Source organism: Moschus berezovskii, chromosome 18 (assembly GCF_049115385.1).
Source record: "Moschus berezovskii isolate FMDL1 chromosome 18, NW_MosBer_1.0, whole genome shotgun sequence".
NCBI classification, from domain to species: Eukaryota; Metazoa; Chordata; class Mammalia; order Artiodactyla; family Moschidae; genus Moschus; species Moschus berezovskii.
In genome coordinates this window covers 58,883,412-58,898,950 of record NC_142477.1, presented here as the reverse complement: position 1 = coordinate 58,898,950, position 15,539 = coordinate 58,883,412, and the positions used below count along the sequence as shown (strand labels likewise).

The 15,539-nt window shown below is 40.4% G+C and overlaps 1 protein-coding gene across 1 annotated transcript in view; it reads left to right on the top strand.

Moving 5' to 3' along the window:
• Positions 1-312: 312 nt before the first annotated feature.
• Positions 313-15,539, top strand: part of PDE4D (phosphodiesterase 4D) — a 1,698,276-nt gene continuing 1,683,049 nt past the window's right edge. Inside the window, exon 1 of the mRNA XM_088827708.1 lies at positions 313-498. The gene's annotated coding sequence lies outside the window, so the exon portion shown is untranslated. The remainder of the gene's footprint in view (positions 499-15,539) is intronic.

Sequence of the window (15,539 nt, the reverse complement as noted above, 5' to 3'; positions counted from 1 at the left end):
CTGTCTTCTGTTGAGAGCTATGGAAGCTCCTCCTCTGATAATCCATCTCCTGCTTTATCAGAGCCAAACTCTGCAAAAAATAGTAGCCTGTGGATGTGCTGAACCGTATGAGTTACCTAAAGCTAGTACTGCAGGTGACATTTTGAGATGCTTCTGGAAGACTTTCTCAACTTAGAGCAGTGGTTCTCAAACACCAGCATGCATTAGAATCACCTGGAGGGCTTGTTAAGCCCCACTGCAGGACTGCATCTGGAGAGACTGACTCAGTAGGTGTGGGAGGCAGCCTGAGAATTTTCATATTTAATAAATCCAGGTGCCGCTGCCGCTGCTGCTGGTCTTGAGAACATACTCCAAGATCCACGGAGATTTATGGCTCAAATGGGTGTGTAAACACCCTAGGTAAAATGGAGAAACCAGGGCAGTAAATCTTTGAATTAATGTTTGTGAAGTATCACAGAGTGCAGAGTATTAACACGAGGAGTTTGGGGAGTGTTTCAGGTAAGTGTATACACCTAGGATCTTCACGGTAACTTTAAGACTTTTCCAAGTAACTTTATTAATCTCATGGAGAATGTTATTTAACAAAATTCTTCTACTTTTAGTATAAAATAGTAATTGGATTGTTACTTGTTCAGTGTAAAATGAAATATTATTTCACATGAGCAGCAGTTTACTATTTTTTTCAGTATTTTCCCTATAAAATAATAACTTGAGAGTTACTCTAACATAGAAAAGATGTGGACATCAAAAACTTAGCCACTATATTGCAACAAGAATGATTTCACTGTTGAGTGCATTTTTAAAAGCTGATTTCACTTACATTTCTGGCTCCATCTTCTATAAACAGTCAAAGTTGCTTTTATTAAGATCATGTGCTTCAAGAGCCTCAGGACCAGATGGCTATGGGTTGCTCTTTAGGCCACAGCTTGAGAACTTTGCTTAGGGAGCCAAGGAGCTTTGGGCTGGTATCTCGCTCTGTTATTTAGGCGAATTATGTATCCCCTTGTGAAGAAGCAGTCCTAGGCTTTGCTGACCTCTCTTCTGTGTGTTTGTTTCTATACCTTGTGTTCCTGTCTGTATTTCTTTTACTCTGTTTCTTTGACTTTAATTTACTGTTCTTTCAACTTTGTGAAATTAATGCGTGAGATCATTGATTATCAGATTTTTGTATTTTCTTCTGTGTGCATAAAAAGCTGTAAATTATCCTTTAAACAGCTTTAGTAACTCCCATGAATTTTGATGTTTATTGTTTTTATTATGTCCGTTTAAGATGTATTCTAATTTCTATCATTTCTTGGGTCTATGAGTTATATATAAGTTTATTTTTAAACATATGGGGGTTATTTAACGTCTTTGAGCATGAAGTTCTTTATCTTTAAAACACAATAGTTGTTAGGAATAAATGAACTCATGTAATCAACATGCTTGGGAAAGTGTCTGGCAAAGGGAATTTTCAACAAAGAGTTCAGTTCAGTCGCTCAGGTGTGTCCGACTTTTTGCGACCCCATGGACTGCAGCTTGCCAGGCCTCCCTGTCCATCACCAGCTCCCGGAGTCTACTCAAACTCGTCCATTGAATTGGTGATGCCATCCAACCATCTCATCCTCTGTCATCCCCTTCTCTTCCTGCCTTCAATCTTTCCCAGCATAAGGGTCTTTTCAGATGAGTCAGTTCTTCACCTCAAGTGGCCAAAGTATTGCAGTTTTAGCTTCAGCATCAGACCTTCCAATGAATATTCAGGACTGATTTCCTTTAGGATGGACTGGTTTGATCTCCTTGCAGTCCGAGGGACTCTCAAGCGTCTTCTCCAACACCACAGTTCAAAAGCATCAATTCTTCTTCAGCGCTCAGCTTTCTTTATAGTCCAACTCTCACATCGAAACTTGTCTACTGGAAAAACCATAGCTTTGACTAGATGGACCTTTGTTGGCAAAGTAATGTCTCTGCTTTTTAATAAAGATTAGCTATTGTTATTATTATTATTATTTGAAATATGCTCCAAGGGTTCAAGATAGAAAACATACATAGCTTCAGTTCAGTTCAGTTCAGTCGCTCAGTCGTGTCCGACTCTTTGCGACCCCATGAATCACAGCACGCCAGGCCTCCGTGTCCATCACCAACTCCTGGAGTTCACTCAAACTCATGTCCATCGAGTTGGTGATGCCATCCAGCCATCTCATTCTCTGTCGTCCCTGTCTCCACTTTCCTATAAATAGTTTATGTTGGGGAAAAAAATTCTATCCACGATATATATGAGACACAATATTTGTTGTACTCTACAGATTTACTCTATGGACATTTACTGATTAATGGATTTAGCCATTCTTTTCAAGGGTTCACTTTTCTGTTGACTTTATTATATAGTAAAGGCCCTGAGAAAGTGTGATTCTTGTCTTTATTTAAGTGACTTTATATCCTAAAGTCTAAAGGACATGATTTTATTTTTTAAAAAGTAAGTGTTTCCCTGGTGGCTCAGAGGTTAAAGCGTCTTCCTCCAATGCAGAAGACCTGGGTTTGATTCCTGGGTCAGGAAGATCCCCTGGAGAAGGAAATGGCAACCCACTCCAGCATTCTTGCCTGGAGAATCCCATGGACAGAGAAGCCTGGTAGGCTACAGCCCACGGGGTCGCAAAGAGTTAGACACGACTGCACGATGCATCTAAATTCTTGAGTATATTTAATGTATTATTAGTTTAACTCAAAACTTTGAGTTAACATTGTAACAACATTTGTTGATGTCTTTTATTTAAAAAATATAATTTGTTGTTGGTTTTGACTCACAAAATGACTTTATTAACCCTTATGGCAGAAAGTGAAGAGGAACTAAAAAGCCTCTTGATGAAAGTGAAAGAGGAGAGTGAAAAGGTTGGCTTGAAGCTCAACATTCAGAAAACGAAGATCATGGCATCTGGTCCCATCACTTCATGGGAAATAGATGGGGAAACAGTGGAAGCAGTGTCAGACTTTATTTTTTTGGGCTCCAAAATCACTGCAGATGCTGATTGCAGCCATGAAATTAAAAGACGCTTATTCCTTGGAAGGAAAGTTATGACCAACCTAGATAGTATACTAAAAAGCAGAGACATTACTTTGCCAACCAAGGTCCGTCTAGTCAAGGCTATAGTTTTTCCCGTGGTCATGTATGAGAGTTGGACTGTGAAGAAAGCTGATCACCGAAGAATTGATGCTTTTGAACTGTGGTGTTGGAGAAGACTCTTGAGAGTCCCTTGGACTGCAAGGAGATCCAACCAGTCCATTCTGAAGGAGATCAATCCTGGGTGTTCACTGGAAGGACTGATGCTAAAACTGAAACTCCAATACTTTGGCCACCTCATGCGACGAGTTGACTCACTGGAAAAGACTCTGATGCTGGGAAGGATTGGGGGCGGGAGGAGAAGGGGATTACAGAGAATGAGATGGCTGGATGGCATCACCGACTTGATGGACATGAGTTTGAGTGAACTCCGGGAGTCGGTGATGGACAGTGAGGCCTGGCGTGCTGTGATTCATGGGGTTGCAAAGAGTCGGACATGACTGAGCGACTGAACTGAACTGAACTGAATCACAAGTGTATCATATTCCATAGGTTAGAAAGTGCTGGCTTACATATATCATAATTTATTTCCTGGGGCTGGCAGATTGCTATATAGGGTTACTGAGCCAGGAAGGTGGACAGTGGTTATCAGACATATATTCAACAATATCCTACTACAAAAGTCCCAGTATGGTAACGTGTCTTTGACCTCTCTGCTTTCCTTTTGGTAAGTGCCTCCTACCACCTGTTTCCATCTCATGGCCCCTGCTATTGTAAGATCCCCAATATGGATGTTTTAATTCAGTTCTAATTCAGCAACTGTCATTTTAATTCAAATGGTTTGCTGACAAGTATGAGCAATTCAAATGATTCTGAGTCATTTCACTTTTCTTCAGGACTGTCTCATGTCCAGTTTTCCCAGAGCTGGAGAAGATATTACACATGGGTTAGGGCAGGACTCTATCTCAGTACTACCGGATACCATGGGTTTGTCTGGCTGGTGCAACTCCACTCAAACATTTCGGGGGAGATGTTTGGTAGAGTCACCTTTTTTTTTTTTTTCAATCTCTTTCAGTCAAGTTTTCCCATGACATTTAATTGCCAGTGGAAAAAACTTACCCAGGTGATTCCAATGTGCAGCCAGGATCAAAAGCCACTGAGAAGCTGATCTCAGAAGTTTCATTTTCTCTTCTTTGACTTTCTTAGCCAGTCTCCCCTCAAAATAACTCTATATGACCATGTTAAGAAAATTGATTTTTATTCTTCACTTAGTGAAAAGGTTTAAATTGCAAAAACCCCTGTTAGTTCCTCAAAATTAGACATAAAATTATTATTGAACCAACAATTCTACCAAATGAATTCAACACAGGCGTTCAAACAAAAACTTATACATGAGTGTGATATTGTGATTTATAATAAGAAATATATATTTGGTTTTCACCCCATGTGTGGACCACAGCTCCTAAAACCTTTGGAATTTCTTACATGAGGAGTCTTAAAATGACTTTTGGAAACCTCCTGATGACCAGGGCTTGTTGGCAGGAAAAGAGATCATGTGTTAAGAGGGTTGGAACCTTCAGGCCCATCCCCTTGACCACCTTGTAGAGGAGAGGGGCTGGAAGTTGAGTCAATAGACAGTGGCCAGTGACAGTCATGTCTAGGTAATGTGCGTGTATGTGTGCTGGTTGTGTCTGCCTCTTTGTGTCCCTCTGTCCATGGGACTTTCCAGGCAATACAGGAGTGGGTTGGTATTTCCTACTTCAGGGGATCTTCCCAACCCAGGGATTGAATAGGAGTTTCCTACATTGGCTGGACGATTCTTTATCAACTGTACCACCTGGGAAGGTACCTATGTAATGAAGTCACCATAAAAACCCAAAATGAGGCATTTTGGAGAACTTCCAGGTTGGTGAGCACATGGTAATTTGGGGAGCCTCTGCACCTTCCCAACACTTTGTCCTTCATGTCTCTTCCATCCTGCTGTTCCTGAGCTATGTGCTTTTAAAACTTTATTTATTTAGTTGGCTGCACTGGGTCTTAGTTGAGGCATGCAGGATCTTTTGCAGTATGTGAACTCTTCGTTGTGGCATGTGAGATCTAGTTCCGTGACCAGGAATCAAACCTGGGCCTCCTACTTTAGGAGCACAGTTTTAGCTACTGGACCACCAGGAAAGTCCCATGAGCTACATTTTTTTTGGTAATAAGCTGGTCAAGGTAAGTAAACTGCTTCTTTGAGTTCTGTGAGCCACTTTAGCAAATTAATTGAAGTTAATTAGGTTAAGAAGTTAAAAAAGAGGTTGTTGGAAGCTTTAATCTATAGTCAGAAGCACAGGTTGCAACCTGGGCTTGAAACTGGCATCTGAAGTTGTGGGGCAATCTTATAGGACTGAACTCTTAAGTTGTGGAATCTAATGATATCTCTGGGTAGAGAGGGTCTGAATTCAATTATAAGATAAATCAATTAGTCCATCTGGTGTGAATTGGGCTTCCCTGGTGGCTCAGACGGTAAAGCGTCTGCCTGCAGTGCAGGAGACCCAGGTTCGATCCCTGGATTGGGAAGATCCCCTGGAGAAGGAAATGGCAACCCACTCCAGTACTCTTGCCTGGAAAATTCCATGGACTGAGGAGCCTGGTAGGCTACCGTCCATAGTCCAACTGGTGTAGAAATACGCAATTCTGGTATTGGGAAAACACATACAGGATGGTGTTGGGTGCAGAATGCTTACAAATGTTCGTAACAGCATTATTCATAGTAGCTAAAAGGTGGAAATGATTCAAGTGTCTGATTAATGGATAAACACATGTATTCTATTCTTGCAATGAAATGTTATGCAGCCATAAAAAAGAATGAAGTGATACATAATCAACAGTCAGTCTGCCCCATCAGGAAGCTTCAAGAAGCTTCTCATCCTTATCCATTAGAGGGCAGATAGAATGAAAACCACAATCACAGAAAACTAACCAAACTGATCACATGAACCACAGCCTTGTCTAACTCAATGAAACTATGAGCCATGCCATGTAGGGCCAACCAAGATGGATGAGTCATAGTGGAGAGTTCTGAAAAAACATGGTCCACTGGAGAAGAGAATGGCAAACCACTTCAGTATTCTTGCCTTGAGAACCCTATAAACAGTATGAAAAGGCAAAAGATATGACACTGAAAGATGAACTCCCCAGGTCGTAAGGTAACCCAATATGCCACTGGAGAAGAGTGGAGAAATAACTCCAGAAAGAATGAAGAGATGGAGCCAAAGTGAAAACAACAGCCAGTTGTGGATGTGATTGGTGATGGAAATGAAGTCCAGTGCTATAAAGAGAAGTACTGCATAGGAACCTGGAATGTTAGGTCCATGAATCAGGCAAACTGGAAGTGTTCAAACAGGAGATGGTGAGAGTGAGCATCAATATTTTAGGAATCAATGAACTAAAATGGACCAGAATGGGTGAATTTAATTCAGATGACCATTTTATCTACTACTGTGGTCAAGAATCCCTTATGAGAAATGGAGTAGCCCTCATAGTCAACAAAAGAGTCTGAAATGCAGTACTTGGATGCAATTTCAAAAATGACAGAATGATCTCTGTTAATCTCCAAGGCAAATCATTCAGTATCACAGTAATCCAAGTCTATGCCCCAGCGTCTAATGCTGAAGAAGCTGAAGTTGAATGGTTCTATGAAGACCTACAAGACCTTCTAGAACTAACAACAAAAAAGATGTCCTTTTCATCATAGGAGACTAGAATGCCAAAGTAGGAAGTCAAGAGATACCCGGAGTAACAGGCAAGTTTGACCTTGGAGTACAAAATGAAGCAGGGCAAAGGCTAACAGAGTTTTACCAAGAGAACACACTGGTCATAGCAAACACCCTCTTCCAACAACACAAGAGAAGACTCTACACATGGACATCACCAGATGGTCAATACTCAAATCAGATTGATTATATTCTTTGCAGCTGAAGATGGAGAAACTCTATACAGTCAGCAAAAACAAGACCAGGAGCTGACTGTGGTTCAGATGATCAACTCCTTATTGCCAAATTCAGACTTAAATTGAAGAAAGTAGGGAAAACCACTAGACCATTCAGGTATGATCTAAATAAAATCCTTTATGATTATACAAATGACAGATTCCAGGGATTAGATCTGATAGAGTGCCTGAAGAACTGTGAATGGAGGTTCATGACATTGTACAGGAGTTAGAGATCAAGACCATCCCCAAGAAAAAGAAATACAAAAAGACAAAATGGTTGTCTGAGGAGGCCTTACAAATAGCTTAGAAAAAAGAAGTAAAAGGCAAAGGAGAAGAGGAAAAATATATCCATCTGAATGCAGAGTTCCAAAGGATAACAAGGAGAGGTAAGAAAGCCTTCCTCCGTGATCATTGCAAAGGAATAGAGGAAAACAGTAGAATGGAAAAGACTAGAGATCTCTTCAAGAAAATTGGAGATACCAAGGGAACATTTCATGCAAAGATGGGCACAATAAAGGACAGAAATGGAATGGACCTAATAGAAGCAGAAGACATTAAGAAGAGGTGGCAAGAATACACAGAACTGTACAGAAAAGATCTTAATGACCCAGATAACCAAGATGGTGTGATCACTCACCTAGAGCCAGACATCTTGGAGTGCAAAGTAAATTGCGACTTATGAAGAATCACTACAAACAAAGCTAGTGGAGGTGATGGAATTCCAGTTGAGTTATTTATAATCCTAAAAGATGATACTGTGAAAGTGCTGCACTCAGCACTGCAGTCAGCAAATTTGGAAAACTCAGCAGTGGCCACAGGACTGGAAAAGGTCAATTTTCATTCCAATCCCAAAGAAAGGCAATGCCAAATAATGTTCAAACTCCCACACAAATGCACTCATCTCACATGGTAGAAAAGTAATGCTGAAAATTCTCCAAGCTAGGCTTCAACAGTATGTGAACTGAGAGCTTCCAGATGTTCAAGCTGGATTTAGAAAAGGGAGAGGAACCAGAGATCAAATTGCCAGTATCTGCTGGATCATCAAAAAAGCAAGAGAGTTCCAGAAAAACATCTATTTCTGCTTTATTAACTATGCCAAAGCCTTTGACTGTGTGGATCACAAAAAACTGGAAAATTTTTCAAGAGAGGGGAATACCAGGCCACCTTACCTGTCTCCTGAGAAGTCTGTGTGCAGGTCAAGGGGCAACAGATAGAACCAGAAATGAAACAACAGACTGATTCCAAATTGGGAAAGGAGTACGTCAAGGTTGTATGTTGTCACCCTACTTACTTAACTTCTATGCAGAGTATATCATGCAAAATGCCAGGCTGGATGAAACACAAGCTGGAATCAAGATTGCTGGGAGAAATATCAGTAACTTCAGGTATGCAGATGATACCACCCTTATGGCAGAAAGTGAAGAGAAAATAAAGAGCCTCTTGATGCAGGTGAAAGAGGAGAGCGAAAAAGCTGGCTTAAAACCCAACATTCAAATACTAAGATCAGGGAATGTGGTTCCATCTTTCATGGCAAATAGAAGGGGAAAAAAATGGAAACAGTGACAGACTTTATTTTCTTGGCCTCCAAAATCACTACATATCGTGGCTGCAGCCATGAAATTAAAAGATGCTTGCTCCTTGGAAGAAAAGCTATGACCAACCTAGACCGCATATTAAAAAGTGGAGACATTACTTTGCCAACAAAGGTCCATCTAGTCAAAGCTATGGTTTTTCCAGTAGTCACATATGGATGTGAGAGCTGGAAAAGAAAGCTGAGTTCCGAAGAATTGATGCTTTTGGACTATTGTGTTGGAGAAGACTCTTGAGAGTTCCTTGGACTGCAAGGAGATCAAACCAGTCAATCCTAAAGGAAATCAATATTCATTGGAAGGTCTGATGCTGAGGCTTCAATATTTTGGCCACCTGACGCAAAGAACTGACTCATTGGACAAGACCCTGATGCTAGGTAAGATTGAAGGCAGGAGGAGAAGGGGACGACAAAGGATAAGATGGTTGGATGATATCACTAACTCGATGGACATGAGTTTGAGCAAGCTCTAAGAGTTGGTGATGCACAGGGAAGAAGCCTGTCGTGCTGCAGTCCATGGGGTCAGAAAGAGTCAGACATGACTGAGCAACTGAACTGAACTGATACATGATACAGCATGATGAACCTTGAAACTTCATGCTAAGTGAAAGAAGTCAAATACAAAATGTCACATGGTGTATGATTCCATTTATATAGAATATCCACAATAGGTAAATCCACAGAGGTGGAAAACAGGTTAGTGATTTCCAGTGGAAAATGGAAAATGACTTATGAAGTCATTTTCTTTTGAGGTGATGAAAATATTTTGGAACTAGAGAGGTGATGTTTGGGCTTCCCAGGTAGAGCTAGTGGTAATGAATTCACCTGCCAATGCAGGAGACATAAGAGATGTGGGTTTGATTCCTGGGTCAGGAAGATCCCCTGGAAGGCATGGCAACCTACTCCAGCATTCTTGCCTGGAGAATCTCATGGACAGAGGGGCCGGGTAGGCTACAGTCAATGGGGTCACAAAGAATCGGACATGATTGAAGCAACTAAACATACATGCAGAAGTGACGTTTACACAGCACTATGAATGGACTGAAGTGTACTGAACTGTAGGTTATGTGAGTTTTACCTCGATTTTAAAAAATGAACACACCAAAGCAAGATAGTACCAGAAAATCTGCATAGAGATACCTTTGACTGCAAATATAGTCTCTCTTATTTACTACCAAGAACACAAAAACACAACGCTGGGAGAGAGAAATAGTACATTAGAGAAGGATTTACCTGAAGCTACTGCAGCTTTCGTCAGAGGGTCCCTCGTGTGCATGCTCCTATTTTAAATTCCTGTTTGGGGCACTTGTACTGTCTTTGAAACTAAAGTACTTCATCTATAAAACCTAGGAGTTGTGATGATTGAGTTGATATAATAAAGTCCTAGATTTTATAAAAATTACAAAAATAATATATTCTAACTTCAATTAGTTGAGACTGCTCTTTCTGCTCTAACTTTTGGGTTGTGTTTCCCTTCGGATTATGATGGTTAAGTGGCCATGGGAACTTTTGGAATTAAGCTGATGGGAGTTTGAATTGGATATTCATCTAGTTTGGATTATGTGTGATTCATACATGTTACATGTATAAAACTTAGGTAGTGTGGTAGGCTGTACAGTGGCCCCCAGAGATGTCTAGGTCCTATCTCCTGGAACCTGTGAATGTTACCTTATATGACAAAGGAAACTGCAGATATGATTAAGAATTTTGAGGCAGGGAGACTGTATGAGAAGGCCCTAAAAGCAATAACAAGTGAACCTACAAAAGAGAGGCAGAGGAAGATTTGACACAAAAAGTAGGCAAAATGGCCGCTGAAGCAAGATGCTACACTGCTGGTTTTGAAGATGGAGGAAAGGTTTCACAAGCCAAGGAATGCTGGAAAATGCAAGGAAATGAATTCTCCCCTACAGCCTCTTGAGGGAGGGTGGCCTGCTTGATCCTGACCCAGTGAAACTGATTTCACATTTCTGACCTCTGGAACCATAAGGGAATGTGTGTGTGTTCTCAGCCACCACTCGTGTGGTAACTTGTTACAGCAGTCATAGGAAACTAATACACAGGGAAAGCTAAGTTACTGCTAGCTACACTGTTGTTGGAATGACTTCTATAAACTGTGTGTGACATGTTTTTTGCTTGCCAGATTATTGGATTATTTTAGCATTTCAGATGCATGTTGTCCTGCTAAAATCCTGTGGTTCCAGATGACATGGCACACCCCAAATGGCAGGTGTGATTAAAAAAACCTGAAGAGGGAAGTATTCAAGTGGCCAAACCCCTAACATTCAGTAATAAGTCACTGTGTACAGTATTAACTATAAGAGTAAGTATACCAGCTTTCCTGGTGGCTTAGACAGTAAAGAATCCTCCTGCAATGTGGGAGACCTGGGTTTGATCCCTGGCTTGGGAAGATCCCCTGGAGGAGGGTGTGACAACCCACTCCAGTATTCTTGCCTGGAGAATTCCCACGGACAGAGGGGCCTGGCAGGCTACATGGGGTCACAAAGAGTTGGATATGACTGAGCGACTAAGCACGACACAGCACAACCAAGAATTATAGTTAATAAAAGTGGAGACAGAAGACATAAAGATGCTGATAAGGACTAGGGCCTTCTCAAGCAAGAAGTTAAAAAGCAGCAGGAAGATGAAAAGGACAGAAGAGAAAATTTCAATTTGTACCGTCAACAGAAGGACATGAAGATCAGCAATAGCTGGTCATTGATTTTGATACATACTCTTGGTTTCCCTGGTGGCTCAGACAGTAAAGGCTCCATCTGCAGTGCAAGAGACCTGGGTTTAATCCCTGGGTTGGGAAGATGCCTGGGAGAAGGGAATGCAACCCACTCCAGTATTCTTGCCTGGAGAATTCCATGGACAGAGGAGCCTACAGTCTATCAGGTCACAAAGAATGAGAAACAACTGAGCAACTAACACTTTCATTCATCTTTCATTATGACTTGTGATAAGCACTACTCCATTCAACAATGGTTAAGGACTTTTTTCAGAAAAATCATGATCCCATAATATTTATGAAATGCCAAACAGGACATAAATGGACAAAAAGATGATGCTTCTTAATTAGATATTTTGTGAAAAAAAAATCATTGCTATAAGATGGGGCAAGCTAAAGCTGTAGGAATACAAGTATTCTGTTAATAGAAATGTATCAGGCAGTCAATTAATAAAAGTATTATACATTTCTTCTGGATTTTGTAACATGCTCTTTACCACTTTTTAGAAGCTTGTACTTTAATAATTTTTTTTAAATTTTAAATAAGTATTCACTTGAATTTAATATTTACAATCTCTGTCTAATGCATCTCATATTCTGTCCCTGTGTCAGTCTACATGTACTTTTATATTCATTTTATAAAAATATCTATTTATATTTTATAGTTTTACTCACTTTATATTCATTTATACTTTATATTACTCAGATAAAGGGTAAGTGTCTAGTTTCCTTTTTTATTCTGTGGGTAGAAGATTTTCATTCACTGAACAGATGACCAATTTACATAACTAGTAAAAGAAATGAGGTGAAATTTGAGGGAATAAACTTGAATTTTAAAAAATTCCTTGAGCAATGTCTAGCTTACAATTCATTCAAGTAAACAGATAATACTTAAGCAGTTTTCAAAGTCTTGATAAGATGCCATCAACATTATTTAAACGTGAGATTAGCTAGTGTAAGTGGCAATTAGATTTAGCTCATACATTAGGAGTTATGATAGAAAGCTCCTGTGGGTACTCTTTTATTGCACACAAAAAGAAAGATAAGAAAAAAAGAGTTAGTGTTCCCCTGTATTTTTCCTAAGGTGCATTGCTTTGCAAGATCCTCAGAGAGCAAAAGGATAGATGAGTTATATGAAAGAAACCTATATAGAGGATTTAATTATTTCAAAATTTCCCATTTTTTTCCCCACCAGCAATAACTACAGAAGCCTTCATTAAAAAAAAAGTCAATTTTCCTAGGGAAAACAGCAAATAAATACAGCATCTACCTATAATAAGTAAAATTTTGTACCCTCCTTCAAAGGTTTTCATTCTGAAGAGTCAGGTTAGTTTTAATTCCCATCTAGTTGGAGAAGGCAATGGCAAGCCACTCTAGTACTCTTGCCTAGAAAATCACATGGACTGAGGAGCCTGGTGGGCTGCAGTCCATGGGGTCGCTACTAGTCGGACACGACTGTGCGACTTCACTTTCCCTTTTCACTTTCATGCATTGGAGAAGGAAATGGCAACCCACTCCAGTGTTCTTGCCTGGAGAATCCCAGGGACGGCGGAGCCTGGTTGGCTGCCGTCTATGGGGTTGCACAGAGTCGGACACGACTGAAGCAACTTAGCAGCAGCAGCAGCCTCTAGTGTGCTATTTGACTGATACCCTAAAGAATAGTAGCATTGATGACCTTGGAGAGACTGCTCCCAGGCATATCTGACGGTCGTTTAGGCCATTACATTTCAGCGTTCAACATCAAAAATTTACTTCCACTGCCAAATTTGCTTAGATTTCACCCAGATTTGCCTTTGTCTCCCATCCTTGATATATGAATATTAATTAACAACTACATGATCATCTCACACATCCAGAATGTCAGAGACACAAAGACCCTCAGAGACCATCTCTTTCAACACTCACATTTTTATAACAGATGAGAAGGGAGGCCCAGGGTGGTGGAGGTGCCTTCTGACACGCTGGCCTCTATCTGTGGACATAGAGCCAGGACACCCTGTGGCATTTCCCATCACATTTCCTGCTTATTACCTTTCATGAGCTGGGCTGTAACATGGATTCAGAATCATTGCACATGAAATCACAGTCATAAAGCATACCCTTCAGGCCCTCTGATGAAACAGCCTATTATAAAACAGCCAAGAAAAAGTCATCCATTGTTCTCTCAGATGTTTCTCAAAACAATTTTTATTAAAAGCGAATACAATGAAACTAAGTATCCAGATATACCCTTTAAAATAGAGGTTTTTGTGACTGTGTTAATTTGTTCAGTTTTAGCTGCACTTTGATAGATTTCATGAAGTAGAGCTGCAGAATGAAAGCCACTCTTTTTAAAAGAGTTTCATGAAATAATTCATATACATTTAAATTTATTTAAATTTGACAGTTCACCTTTTTAAGCATGTTCACAGAATTGAACAAATAGCACCACAATATAATTTAGAACATTTTTATCATGCCTCCCCAAAAGCAATCCCATATCCATTAGCAATCATTCTCCATTCCTGCCCATCCACTCCCCCAACCTGAGGCAAGAGCCAATGAACTTTCTGTCTGTATAGATTTGTCTGTTCTAGACATTTCAAACAAATGAAATCATACAAAATGTGTTATTTTATGACTGGCTCTGGTTTCTCTCACTTAGCATAACAGTTTCAAGTTTCAGTCATGTTATGACATATGTAAATACGTCACTGCCTTCTATGTCTAAATAATGTTCTGTTGTATGCATAAACCATGTTTTATTTATACATTCATCAGTTGATGAATATCTGGATGGTTTCTACTGTTTTGGCTAGTATGAATAATATTGCTATGAACATTTGTAGATAAGTTTTTGGGTAGCAAATGTTTTCATTTCTCTTGGAATATACCTAAAAGCGGAATTTCTGGATCACATGGTAACTGTATGTTTAACATTTTGAGAAACTGCCAGACTGTTTTCCAAAGTGACTGTGCTATTTTACAATCTCACCAGCAGTATATGAAGCTTCCAATTTCTCCCCATCTTGGAAAAGGCAAATTTTACAATTTTAACTGGCAAATATTCAATTATTGATTATCTCCTAGGTGAAAGATCCTAGGTGCTGTAATTTTGGAAATCAACCCTGAATATTCACTGGAAGGACTGATCCTGAAACTGAAGCTCCAATACTTTGGCCACCTGCTACAAAGAGCCAACTCATTAGAAAAGACCTTGATGCTGGGAAAGATTGAAGGCAGGAGGAGAAGAGGACGACAGAGGATGAGATGGTTGGATGGCATCACTGACTCAATGGACATGAGTTTGAGCAAGTTCTGGGAGATGGTGAAGGACTGGAAAGCCTGGTGTGGCTGTAGTCCATGGGGTTGCAAAGAGTTGGACATGGCTGAGAGACTGAACAACAAAAATTTTGGAAATACTATCAATTCATTTGTGGGAAAACAAAGAACTTTTCTAAAGTGGATTCCTTCTCTGAAGCGAATTATGTCAGTGTCTAGTGAAGAGACAGAAATTACACTGGTGATATGAATAGGGAAAATTTCATATTAAATTATTATTAAGTAGTAAAATATAATTAACTACAAAAGTGAAAGTTGCTCAGTTAGTCTGACTTTTTGCGATCCCATGGACTGTATAGTCCATGGAATTCTTAAGGACCAAATACTGGAGGGGGTAACCGTTCCCTTCTCCATGGGATCTTTCCAACCTAGGAGTCGAACCCAGGTCTCCCGCATTGCAGGCGGATTCTGTACCAGGGAAGTGCAGAGGGGTAAGTTAAATGCTAAAGAACACAAGAATAGAAAGCATAGGGAGCAGCTATGCCTTCTAGGGCAGAGCAAGAATACTCAAGGGAGGAATAAACTTGGGAAAGTGTTACCCTAGTTTCAGGGCTGAGATCCAGACCTTGTTGGAGAGAGAGAGAGACTGTGGTCCCATGGATGGTGAAGTTTTGTGAGCTGCCATTCGCCAGGGCTGGCAAGCAGTGAGCCAGGAAAGCCCTACTAGGATCTGCAAAACCTATGGAAAGGTGGGTACCACTGAGTCTTCCACATACTGTTGGCAAGCAAGCTGCCTATTCACCGGAAAACTCAGTGGGAAGCGCCCACTGGACAGTGATGCCACTGCGGGAGATTTTCCACACACCATAGATGGCAAGCCACAGGAGCAAGAAGGACCTGGGGGAATGAAGAAGGAACGTGCTTTGCTCTGCTCTACCTTGCAGTGTCCCTCTTA